Here is a 12,607-nt window from a genome sequence, read left to right on the forward strand (position 1 = left end):
TTGGTAATAACCTGGAAAGGCTAGGTCAAACAGCAGGGAAACCTTTCTGGACAGTAATAAAGAATCTTAGGAAGGGAGGGAAAAAGGAAATGAACAGTGTTTTGAGTAATTCAGGTGAACTCATAATAGATCCCAGGGAATCACTGGAGAGGTGGAGGGAATATTTTGAACATCTTCTCAATGTAAAAGGAAATCATCATGGTGGTGTTGCAAACAGCCAAGCTCATGGGGAGGAGGAAAATGATGTTGGTGAAATTATGCTTGAGGAAGTGGAAAGGATAGTAAATAAACTCCATTGTCATAAGGCAGCAGGAATAGATGAAATTAGACCTGAAATGGTGAAGTATAGTGGGAAGGCAGGAATGAAATGGCTTCATAGAGTAATAAAATTAGCGTGGATTGCTGGTAAGGTACCTTCAGATTGGACAAAAGCAGTAATTGCACCTATCTATAAGCAAGGGAACAGGTAGGATTGCAACAACTATCGAGGTATCTCATTGGTTAGTATACCAGACAAAGTATTCACTGGCATCTTGGAGGGGAGGGTGCGATCAGTCGTTGAGAGGAAGTTGGATGAAAACCAGTGTGGTATCAGACCACAGAGAGGCTGTCAGGATCAGATTTTCAGTATGCTCAGGTAATTGAAAAATGCTACGAGAGGAATAGGCAGTTGTGTTTATGTTTCGTAGATCTAGAGAAAGCATATGACATGGTACCGAGGGAAAAGGTGTTCGCCATACTGTGGGACTATGGAATTAAAGGTAGATTATTAAAATCAATCAAAGGCATTTATGTTGACGATTGGGCTTCAGTGAGAATTGGTGGTAGAATGAGTTCTTGGTTCAGGGTACTTACTGGAGTAAGACAAGGCTGTAATCTTTCACCTTTGCTGTTCGTAGTTTACATGGATCATCTGCTGAAAGGTATAAAATGGCAGGGAGGGATTCAGTTAGGTGGAAATGTAGTAAGCAGTTTGGCCTATGCTGACGACTTGGTCTTAATGGCAGACTGTGCCGAAAGCCTGCAGTCTAATATCTTGGAACTTGAAAATAGGTGCAATGAGTATGGTATGAAAATTAGCCTCTCGAAGACTAAATTGATGTCAGTAGGTAAGAAATTCAACAGAATTGAATGTCAGATTGGTGATACAAAGCTAGAACAGGTCGATAATTTCAAGTATTTAGGTTGTGTGTTCTCCCAGGATGGTAATATAGTAACTGAGATTGAATCAAGGTGTAGTAAAGCTAATGCAGTGAGCTCGCAGTTGCGATCAGCAGTATTCTGTAAGAAGGAAGTCAGCTCCCAGACGAAACTATCTTTACATCGGTCTGTTTTCAGACCAACTTTGCTTTACGGGAGCGAAAGTTGGGTGGACTCAGGATATCTTATTCATAAGTTAGAAGTAACAGACATGAATGTAGCAAGAATGATTGCTGGTACAAACAGGTGGGAACAATGGCAGGAGGGTACTCGGAATGAGGAGATAAAGTCTAATTTAGGAATGAACTCGATGGATGAAGCTGTACGTATAAACCGGCTTCGGCGGTGGGGTCATGTGAGGCGAATGGAGGAGGATAGGTTACCTAGGAGAATAATGGACTCTGTTATTGAGGGTAAGAGAAGCAGAGGGAGACCAAGACGACGATGGTTAGACTCTGTTTCTAACGATTTAAAGATAAGAGGTATAGAACTAAATGAGGCCACAATACTAGTTGCAAATCGAGGATTGTGGCGACGTTTAGTAAATTCTCAGAGGCTTGCAGACTGAACGCTGAAAGGCATAACAGTCTATAATGATAATGTATGTATGTATGTATGTATGTATGTATGTACTGTTTATATGTCTTCGTATAATTTGACATTGATACACCCACTCATAGATTCGAATGGACTACTCAAGTAGCCGTCATTGTCCCTGGAGATCGCTACTCTTTTCCCCTTTGTTACAGAGCGAAATACTTATTGACGATATTTGTTCCTATGTGAGCGTCACTGTTCATTAATGGAGCACTTCCGGGCTAATCTAACAACATTTACTGATTAGGATGCTTATCTCCTACACTGCACATACATAAGTTAAATCACGGTACAACAAATATTTGTACTCCATAGTCAATAACTCGCAACGGCATGACGATTTTTCGAATATTACCCGTTCTTTTGAAACATATTAATTTTTAGCCGCCACTGATTTTTACCGTCTGCATTCCCTGGACGTATACTAGGATAATTACTTCTTATATCCACACACCACAGTTATCACTTCACACAAGAAAAATGTGATTGCATTATGAACACGTATCGGTCTGGCGTGAAATAGACCTTTGCCTAACACAATACCGAGAACACTGAGTAGCACTGAATCACAATGAATGAATGAGTAATGCTGGATTAATACTGGATATCAACGAGTGGCACTGGTTGGCCATGAACGAATGAGTAACGGATGAGTAACTAAGGGTTTTCCTGGTATCTTTATATATAAGATACGGGTCGCCGAGTATGCAGAGCGTAAACTCCGCCCACAAGAGACAAATCGCTCCTCTAATAATGATCCCTCAGGGTCGTATACATATTCATTTTGTCGATCTTGACATCCTCTTTACCGAGCTCGATAGCTGCAGTCGCTTAACTGCAGCCAGTATCCAGTATTCGGGAGATAGTAGGTTAGAACCCCACTGTCGGTAGCCCTGAAGATGGTTTTCCGTGGTTTCTCATTTTCACACCAGTCAAATGCTGGGGTTGTACCTTCATTAAGGCTACGGCCGCTTCCATACCACTCCTAGCCCTTTCCTGACCCATCGTCGCCATAAACCTATGTGTGTCGGTGCGACGTAAAGCAACTAGCAAAAAAAAAAGACATCCTCTTTTCAATGATATACTTTCGTATAAATCGCATCGCAGGTTCTATGGTAATCTTACAAACTTTCTCTTGGATCTCAGCGCGTGAAGTGGTCGAAGCCAGGGACTCCCATATTTCTGCCAAGATAATTGCTAGCGACATATGGTTCCTACCCCCGCACATCTGGCTAATGTGCGTCATTAATAATGCACTAGTTAAGTAATAATCTTATTATAGTATCAAATATTGTAAATTGTACTGATTGAAATGAGTCCTTACTTGTAAACTTGTAAACCATGTAACGAATTATTATTATTATTATTATTATTATTATTATTATTATTATTATTATTATTATTATTATTATTATTTGACGTGAAAAATTTGTGGGTTGGTATCCACGAATGTGCAGGGAATTTGGTGAGAATATCCGGTTCTGAAGTTAGAACCCTGTAAAGTTAACACCCCCTCCTGACATAGGCGGTATTTGAGTGTGGCGTCCTGTTTCCTTCTCGCTTGCACGCTAGAGAGCGTAATTCCAACGCCTCGCTGTACTGAGAGATATCTCTCTCTCTTGGTACGCGGAATTAGAGCTTCAACCTTCGAGCATGCGCAGCGCCGCTCGTATCCCGTACCGGGCATAATATGCTTATTATAACCAAATATGTCGTAGAATGACGCGGAAAACGACGTATATGTCTTGCTGGGTTGCATGACATGCCTATTATTATTGTATTGAACTGTTACGGTACGTGATTTCGGGAGTGATAGAACCGGTCTTGATCTTGTGAAGAATACAATGTCTGTAAATACGTTTGAGAGAATTCGAACAAGTCTTCATTTTATTGACAATCACAAACAAATACCCAAAAGTGAGCCAGGCCATTATAAACTGCACAAACTCAGACAGGTTATTGACTCTTTCCTGGGAACTTCTTCATCAGTTCGTATGGACTAATGTTTGTCAACAGATAAGCAAATGTGTCCTACTAAAGTTTGACGATTCGTCCTGAACAAACCACATAAGTGGGGTTATAACCTATTCGTTTTCTTTCCTACAGCAGGATTTGCATATCAATTCGAGATCTACAGTGGACAAGAGTATGATCCTGCCTCTCGATTACCAAAAGAACCAGATCTAGGTGCAAGATCAAATGTCATGGTGAGGTTACCTCGAGTTATTCCTAAACATGTGATTCATAAACCCTACTTCGACGGATATTATACTGTATATCAGTCCCTCTTCTGGTGTATCTACGCAAACAGGGCATACCATCATTGGGAACAGCACGCAGAAACATGATTAATGACTAAATTACCAACAGAGCAAGAACTAAGTAAGATTCCAAGAGGTATATCAGTGGAGTTTGCAGCGAATGTGAATGGTGTTGAGGTATCTTTGATTTGGAAAGGCAATAAGTGTGTGATATTTCTGTCAGCATTCTTAGGGAAATTGCCAGAAACAATAGTGAAACGCTATGAACGAATCTCAAAACTCACAAAGAAGTAAACTGTCCTCAAATTGTAATAGTGTACAACAGGTACATGGGAAGTGTGGATTTGATGGACAGTCATTTGGGCCGACATTATATAACACTCAGATCTAAAAAGTGGTATTTCAGACTGTTTTACTACTTTCTTGATCTGGCAGTCATAAATGCTTGGATTTTATATAAGGAAATAATGATGAAGAAGGATCGTAGGAGGAATATCCTGAATCAGAAGCACTTCAGAACTGAGGTAGCTCAATGTTTTCGTCTATGGGAAGAAGTGGCCAAAATAGTGGTAGACAAAGCCATGAAATTCAGCAGCAGCTCGACACCAGGATGACGAAGTGTTCAAGAGCTGTTGTTCCACCAAAGGATCTGTGATGAGACGCCACGGATCACTGTCCAAGTGGAACACCACTCGAAACCGATGCATGTTTCCTAGATGCAAAGGGTTCATATTCATTTCTTGCACGAAGTGTGATGTTTTTCTTTGTTTCAACGAAGAAAAGGATTGCTATAAGGCTTTCCAATAGTAGTTCCAATCAAGTCTGCTTCTGTGATGTAGTGGTTAGTGTAAGTAGATGCCACCGCCGGAGGTTTGGGTTCGATTCCCGTCTCTGCCACGAAATGTGGAAAGTAGTACGAGGGCTGGAACTGGGTCCACTCATACTCGGGAGGTCAACTGAGTAGAGATGGGTTCGATTCCCACCTCAGCCATCCTGGAAGTGGTTTTCCATCGTTTCCCACTTTTCCTTCAAGCAAATGCCGGGATGGTACCTAACTTAAGGCCACGGCCGCTTGCTTCCTTCGAAGGCTCACCTTTGAAAATTGGGAACTATTTCCGTGGTAAGAAGTGTGAAAACAATCGCACGGGAATTCTCAAATTTAACGAAGTGAAAATAAGAGAATATGTTCAGTTTAGTACCAACTTACTGAAAGTTGACGTATTCGTAAATTTAAGAGAACACACCCAATAACACGGGGAAAATCAACTCTCTAATCATGCGTTAGTGTTCATGTTTGTGGCCCCATTCCGTAATTGGTTTCAAGCGGTTGCTGTGTATACAATTCGAAATTCCACGCCTGATGATATTTTGTCACAAACTATTATCCAGGTGATCTTACAAATGGAGCAAATTGGCGCCAGAATTGGTTTCACCTAAGATGGAAGTCAATATAATAAAAAGGTGTGTAAAGGTTTAAAGAATAAATGGAAAAGAAGGAAAGTGCATATGCTCTATTTATAACACTTTTGATCCTAATAGGAGACATTAGGCCTTTTCATATTCTGTATGACGTAATTAAGTGCAACAGAAAAAGCAAGTTATTGCATCAATGTAGTTGTGGTCTTTAAATTCTATCGACAGGGTTTTGAAATAGATAACTGCCATAAATATGGATATTTAAATGTTTGCCACAAACTAACGTCTCCACATTTAGACCCACTTCATTTTAGTGCATGAACGAGAGACTTGCTTTTCCGTTATGTAGTAATTCTGTTGCAAATGTCATAAAGATTTTTTGACAGATAAAGTCAGAGAGATATGAAGACAGTGAACCAAGAGATACGTTCGCTAGGGAATTAAAAAACCTAACAGATGTATTAATACTTCTACATCAGCAGGACCGGGCGAGTTGGCCGTGCGTGTAGAGGCGCGCGGCTGTGAGCTTGCATCCGGGAGATAGTAGGTTCGAATCCCACTATCGGCAGCCCTGAAAATGGTTTTCCGTGGTTTCCCATTTTCACACCAGGCAAATGCTGGGGCTGTACCTTAATTAAGGCCACGGCCGCTTCCTTCCAACTCCTAGGCCCTTCCTATCCCATCGTCGCCATAAGACCTATCTGTGTCGGTGCGACGTAAAGCCCCTAGCAAAAAAAAAAATACATCAGCAGGGGCTCTTTATGGATATTCCATAGGGCATGAAATCTTAATAAAATGGAGAGATAACCTCAGTGGGAACAATAACACTTTTGCTTCATAAAGAACTCTTGAATCCCTAAGAGTAACAACTGGGAGCAGGATGTAGGTGACTATTTACGAAATAATGGATTCCGTTAAGTACTCACAGCAAAGTTTAATAAAGGTCCGTTAGAAAGGCACTTCGGTATATGAAGCTTAAGTTTGAACAACCACCCTACATTAATAGATTTCCTGAATGTGCACATGTTGCAGTATATTTACACCATAAAAAAATTTGCCCTGTCTTCAGGTAGTAATTGTGAGCCCAAACCTGAATTGCTAATGACATCATTCGTCAATCAAATGAGATCACTGGGTAAGAAAACAGAAAGGACGAACAAGGCTGTAGTAGAAAAACAGAAAAAAATAACGCAAGCACTAGATTTTACTGAGAACTTGTATGACCTCTTACTGAACTGGGAGACTGGTAACTACAGTCTTGGTAAGGAGTGCTTGTTTTATTATCGAGAAGGACATATAGTACTCAACGGATCCAAGGTCACAAAGTGTCATAAATATGTCAGCCTGATTCACGGAAAGCCTACAGATGAAAAACTTGCCGCAGCCCTCAAATTTAAAGTGAGTTATTTTCTCTTGTTATTATTATTATTATTGTTTCCGAATTTGGCCAACTATGGACCGCATAGAACTTAAAGATTCTTGGCCCTTCTTCTCTTCCCTTCCCAAAACCTCTTCATTCTTTTGCTTCTCATCTTTCTGTCCTCTTCGGAAATGATTCGTTTCGGCCTACGTTTTAGTGGTTTCTCTTCATATGATTTTAGACTGTTGGCTCTTCTTCTGAACTCTCTTTAATGTAATTCCAAATTCTTCTGCATCCCTCTTGACCTCTTCTACCGAGGTGGCCTTTAACCCCATGATATATTCTTCTGCGGTCCCAGAATTTTCCGAACAATCTGACTTTCCTCCTTCTCGAGTTCTTACAGCTCCCCTTTTCTATTTAAAATGAGGCTCTCTTAAGCGTGCAATCATTCTGGTGTTATTACTGAGCTATAATGTTGGATTTTTGCCTTGTAGGATATTGTCCGTTTGTTATGCCTGTTCTGTGTTAGTTCGTAGGCCAGATATTACTTTCTAGCTCTTGCTTTGCTTGCCTATTTATCCATTCCACTGGGTTGGATCCATTCACCCAGGTACTTGAACTTTTCTGTCCTTTTAATCTTGCTTTTTTTTAATATCCAAATACCTCTCAATTGTACTACATATATTCAGTCCTTTCATAAGAGACTTCAAGACACTTTTTTCGGCGATTTCATGCAGGCTCCCCAACATCTTTTGAGCGTATTCTCGGTTATTTAGAAAGATGGCAAGGTCATCTGCAATAGCCAAACACTTTATTTCTAGGTTCTCTTTTTTCTCCCCAGGTATATTCCACGTATTCCTTCGAATTTCAGAACCCCTTCCCAGGTTTTCATTATTTTCTCTAGTACGATGTTCAAGAGTATCGGGGATAATCCGTCTCGTTGTCTGACCCCTGTCGCTATTTCAAACGGAGCAGAGATTTCTCCTAAGAACTTTACTTTCTAGATGGTGTCCGTCAGTGTTAGTTTTAATGATTACTCTTGTTTCCTTGTCAGTTACAAACTCCTCTAAGACACTGAATAAGGTTTGTTTAAGAATCGAATCGTGTGCCTTTCTGAAGTCAACAATGATGACCACTGTGTTTTGGCTCCTTATCACTCCTGTTCTCAGAATGCCTTTAAGGCTGAATATCTGTTCCACGCATGATCTCCCCTTTCGAAAACCAGGTTAGTACTCTCCAATGAGGTAACCAGCTTGATCTTCAACTCTGTTTAGCAGGGCTTTATAGAGTATCTTATAGGCGATTGGAAGTAGAGAGATTCCTCTGTAGTCGTTCGTGTCCGTTCGGTTACCTTTCCTGTGGAGCGGGTGTATAAGCGCACATTTCCAGTCATTCGGGATCTTTTCCATTTTCCACATGTCTTCAATAAGATGGTGGATTATTTTTGCAAGGATTCTCCTCCGATCTCCAATATTTCTGGCATAATGTCATCTTCACCTACCGAGCGAGTTGGCCGTGCGGTTAGGAGCGCGCAGCTGTGAGCTTGCATCCGGGAGATAGTGGGTTCGAACCCCACTGTCGGCAGCCCTAAATATGGTTTTCCATGGTTTCCCATTTTCACACCAGGCAAATGCTGGAGTTCTACCTTAATTCAGGCCATGGCCGCTTCCTAGGCCTTCAATATCCCATCGTCGCCATACGACCTATCTGTTTCGGAGCGACATAAATCAAATAGCCAAAAAAGAGCATCTTCACCTGGTACTTTTTTATCATTGAGGTCCTTGATTATCTCCTTTACCTCGTCAAGATTTATTGGTTTGAAATCTGGGTTGTCGTGAATTTGTTACTGGGAATCTTGTCTTCTCAGATATTCTTCAGAGTTTAGCAGCGCTTTAAAGCAGTCTTCCGAAATCTGGCAGTTTTCTTTATTGTTAGTAACTGTACTTACATCTTGAAGCAATGACTTGGTGGTTGTTATCTCGATAGCTCCTCCTTGACGGTTTTGTAAACATCCCTGATATTCTTTTTAAACTCTTCTTCCACCTTTCCACCCTATTTCTGCTATAGTTTCTCTTCTAGGCTCTTATTATCTTGGCTGTTCCCTTTCTTTCATTCCTGAAGTATTCCTATTTTTCCTTGGTCTTACTGTCATTCCACCTCTTCCAGGACTTTCAATTTGTTTCAAGTGCTTCTTCGCACTTTTCATTCCACCGCCTGTGCTTCCGTCTTCTTGGAGGGTTTCCCAAATATTCAGATGCTATGATCAAGGATTCTCCAAACTCTTCCCAGCTATTCATCTCTAGAATAGACAAGTTCTCAAGATACTTATCTTTATTCTGCTTCAGTGTCTTGTATTGATTCTGGGCTTCTTGCTGGATTTCGGTTTGGATCCGTATTGTTGGAATTTTACTTTGATTTCTGAAAGGTAGTGGTCTGAGTCAATGTTGGCGCTCTTTCTTACTTTGACGTTTAGAATTTATTTTCGTTTTCGGGCGTATATTGCGACATGGTCAATCTGCAACTCCCCTACCATCTTGTTAGGACAGACCCATGTGTTCTTCCTCCTTGCGTGGGCTTTAAAATGTGTAGACATTATTTTAAGGTTGAATTGTCTACATAATGCAATACATCTTTCACTATTTCTCTTCGTTCGTTTATGTGCCAGGTAATCCCCAACCATTGTTATGTCATTCTCTTCCCTGCCAACCTGAGCATTGAAGTCACCGAGCGTGATTTTTGCATGATGAGGTATTTTGGAAGCTGCGTCTTTGGGAGTTCTCCAAAAGTCATCCACCTTTTCGGATTTCTCTCACTATCTTCACTTATAGGGGCCTGTGCATTGATAATTGTATAGGCTTTATTACTAGACCTGAAAGAGAGGAGCGAGATCCTCTCCGATGGTAAAATGAAATTGATGATGGAATACATTATGTTTTTTTTAACTACAAAGGCACGCTGTCCGTAAGATCGTTATGTTGCAGCTGTTCTTTATCGCGGGTTTTCTCTTGTACATTCTGAAACTTTCTGAATCTACTGGAATTTCATCCAGATATCTGATCTCTTTTAGTACCAGTATGCAGTTGATTCGGTCTTCCAAAATGTTGATCAGTTGCTTTAAATTTATTATATTCAGTAGCATATTAATGTTAAGAGTTCCAAGCTGGTGTTTTCGCTGGGTTCCAATCGTGTACGTTTAGGTTCTGGGAAGCTCCGACTCCTCAATTCATGATATTTCAGGCTCTCCAGGATCCGACCGCCTGGTTGCACCGCCCATGGCGGTGGATGATTTTCGTTTCCGTCTACCTCCTGGAGTAGTGTTTGCCAACAATGTTTGCATCATGCTTTAAGTTGAACAGAATTCGGATGGTGGTCATAGCCAACTTCTCAAAGCTAAAACTGGTCTCGTAAGCTCCAGAGTTTATTTTGGTCCGCCCGTAACCTGGAGAACAGACGCCTTTTGTAACTGTTCCTACCCTGGAGAACAGACGCTAAACGCAACACGAGTTATTCTCTTATTATACAGTTATTAATTTCTCTGGATGTTCTGAGTTGAGAAATGCTGTATTTGTTACTTTTTGAGATATATTTGGGGCCCAGTATTTAAGCGCAGTTGTACGTCGATAGAGATGAAATAGGCGAAATTACATTACATGTTGGTGAACCATTTGATTTTAGACAAGGTGCTATTACATTCATGTGAATGGACATTTTGACCAGGTGTGAGTGAGAACATGAAGAGTGCGACTTGTTTTGGAACAGGGTGTAGCCAGATGTGAGCTCCTTTGTCAATTTTAAGTTTTGTCGTGTAGTGAGGGATTATGTACACACGGTTTGTATTCTTTGTTTAGCCTAGAGGACACACGTGACGGTTTTGAAATTCTGAAGTGATTTTGTGAATTTTCGTCCCTTGGTTCTAAACCAACGTTATATCGGCAGTTCAGTGGAACTTATTAATTTACAACTGAAGCTTATTGGGAGTAGACCATTCTGTGGCCTCGGTGATCTGAATTTAAGGAGTAGAGGGGAAGATCTTGTTACGCATGTTCATGTTTAACTTACCTGTGTTAATAGCTTGATGTTTATTTCCTTATGTCGTTTGGGAACGCCATAGGTTGAACGTACAGTAGTGTTGTAGAAAAGATAGCATTATTTTCATAAGAGTTTAGGAAACATCTTTTTTGCGGAATAGTGAAGTCGTTTGCATGATCTTTATTTTTCAGCAACAAAAATTATGTAGTTTCGGATTTTTATATTTCAATTAGTAATCACAGATATTAGAGGTATGTTTAATCCTCAAGAGTAACCACCATTTTTGCAGGTAGGAGGAATCGTCAATGACTCGTTATGGCAAAGGTGATTTTTTATAATTAGCAGTCATTTTTAATGCCATGGCTTAGTTGGATGTTATGCCTGATAGGACTGTGCCGGTCACTTGCCGTGGTAGTCATTACTTTTAATTTACTTCTTGTCTTTTTTCTTTTGGGTTTACATGTCTTAAGGTTTGCTGAGTTATACTTGTATGCATAGTGGCTAGTGTTTGAGGTTAGATCATGGGAGATGGTTTAGTCGGATACAGAGACCATTCGCGGTGCTGTAACAGAGGCGGCTAGGTACTCTTTCAGAGTTAGTGCAGTGTAAACTATTCTGACATATTTAGTTATCATCGCATGGGATCGCAAGAACTGGTTATTGATTCTGTTCACTAGCATGAGCTTCTTAGGTTTTGTTAGTGCATTTCCGTGTTAGGTATTAATTGTTGGTGAAATTATTTTATGCATATTTCATTGTGGTTGTTAGTCAAGGGTTGTACATAATTAATTCGATCATTACATTGTGTTGTTGTTTGCTTTTCGAGTGCGGTTTGACTGAGAGTTAGTGAAGCCAATTTTTTTTTTTTAGTTGTCTATATGTGTTAATTCATTTCTTTTGTGATGTGTAATTTTCTTTTTAACGTAACGGAACTTATAAACTTGTTAAATATGCATTTTCAGTTCGACAGCTCGCGTCCCTCTGTAAACTGTGAAATATATAATTGAAACCACAATTTATTTCTTCTTTAAGCAACTGGAATGCTAAGAGTGAGGTACTTGCTTTTGTAAAGTCAACATCAGAAAGCCATTAACTAGACCTGAACAATGTATTTGTAACGTACGTTTTCACAGAATTTACACTGATTGTTGTTTTTCTTCGTCGAGATGACATAACCTTTCTTAGTCCGGTTCCATGGCTACATGGTTAGCGTGCTGGCCTTTGGTCACAGGGGTCCCGGGTTCGATTCCCGGCAGGGTCGGGAATTTTAACCAAAATTAGTTAATTTCGCTGGCACGGACTGGGTGTATGTGACGTCTTCATCATGATTTCATCATGACGCGCAGATCGCCTACGGGTGTCAAATCAAAAGACCTGCATTTGGCGAGCCGAACTTGTCCTCGACCGAGCTCGATAGCTGCAGTCGCTTAAGTGCGGCCAGTATCCAGTATTCGGGAGATAGTCGGTTCGAACCCCACTGTCGGCAGCCCTGAAAATGGTTTTCCGTGGTTTCCCATTTTCACACCAAACAAATGCTGGGGCTGTACCTTAATTAAGGCCACGGCCGCTTCCTTCCCACTCCTAGCCCTTCCCTGTCCCACCGTCGCCATAAGACCTATCTGAGTCGGTGCGACGTAAAGCAACTAGCAAACTTGTCCTCGGACACTCCCGGCACTAAAAGCCATACGCCATTTCAGCCTTTCTTAATTTGCTTTCCCCCTTTTCAACTTTTCCAGGTTCACGA

Source organism: Anabrus simplex, chromosome 2, assembly GCF_040414725.1.
Source record: "Anabrus simplex isolate iqAnaSimp1 chromosome 2, ASM4041472v1, whole genome shotgun sequence".
Classification (NCBI taxonomy): domain Eukaryota; kingdom Metazoa; phylum Arthropoda; class Insecta; order Orthoptera; family Tettigoniidae; genus Anabrus; species Anabrus simplex.